Source organism: Chiloscyllium punctatum, chromosome 19 (assembly GCF_047496795.1).
Source record: "Chiloscyllium punctatum isolate Juve2018m chromosome 19, sChiPun1.3, whole genome shotgun sequence".
NCBI classification, from domain to species: Eukaryota; Metazoa; Chordata; class Chondrichthyes; order Orectolobiformes; family Hemiscylliidae; genus Chiloscyllium; species Chiloscyllium punctatum.
Window position 1 is genome coordinate 23,245,640 of NC_092757.1, and position 1,229 is coordinate 23,246,868.

General features: G+C 43.4%; 1 pseudogene; it reads right to left on the reverse strand.

The window, feature by feature from the left end:
- Positions 1 to 357: 357 nt before the first annotated feature.
- On the reverse strand, positions 358 to 968 carry LOC140491668 (cyclic AMP-responsive element-binding protein 1 pseudogene; annotated as a pseudogene).
- Positions 969 to 1,229: the final 261 nt, after the last annotated feature.

A 1,229-nucleotide genomic window follows, 5' to 3' on the forward strand; every position in this document is an offset into this window, starting at 1 on the left:
CTAATCATCTTAGTGTCACATGCAAACATTGACAACCTACATTTGGTTCCAACTCCAAATCATCTGTATCAATTGTAAATAATTGCAGTCCCAACACCGAACCCTGAGGCACACTGCTTGTCAATGATTGCCAGCCAGAATAATACTTATTTCTCCCCACACTTGCTTCCAATTAGTCAACCAATCATTTACCACTTACACCATGCACTCTTATATTATACAACAGCCTTTTGCACAGCACTTTGTTGATGTTTTTTTGGAAATACAGCTACACCACATCCACTGGGTCCCCGTTGTCCACGTTGCTTGAAATGTCTTCATAGAATTCCAAAAGATTGGTCAAGCATGACCTGCCGTTCACGAACACATGCTGTGTCTGTACAATGGGACAATTTCTATCAAGATTCCGCCCGGCAAAAAGATTTGCTGTCCATCAGGGCTCTGTGCATACTGTATAATGGCTGCTGCAACCTTGGCTGTAGCTGCGTTGGTCATTGTTAGTGTCTGGAGTCCTTGCACTCCATCTGTACCATTGGTGTCCAGCTGAATTGCTCCCCCCTGTGTAAGAGCAATGTATTGTCAGCTGCTCGTCTGATGGATGGGTGTCTGCATTGTCATTGCAGCAATGGTTGAGACAGACTCTTCTTCTGATTTCTCCTCATCGATTTCTTGGCACACTGTGGGGGGGGGTCAGAAGAAAGTTCATTCAGTATTTTCCTGTATGAAGGTCGTCTCGATAGAATTTCTCTACGTTTCTGAGAGTCAGTCATGCTATCCACAGATTCCTGGGAGTTCTCATTTTCAAGTATAGTAGAAATCTGAACAGTCTGAACTTGAGGGGACTGTATAATTGAGGACTGAATTGCTTGGATAACTCCTTGGACTTAAATAGTCTGCCCATTCGGCAATTGCATTAAAGTTACTGCTGGACTTATTGTTGATTGGATCCCAGGCATGGATACCTGCATCGTCACATTATATAGTAATGATCGTGATGAAGGGACTGGGGGAATTTTAACGAAGTTTGCTGATGATACGAAGTTAGGTGGACAGGCAGGAAATACTGATGAAGTGGGGAGTCCGCAGAAGTATCGAGACAGTTTGGGAGAGAGGCTCAGGAAACGGCTGATGGAATTCAATGTGAGCAAACGCGAGGTCTTGCACTTTGGAAAAAAAATACTAGCATGGACTACTTTATAAACCGTGAGAACATTAATAAAGCCAAAGTA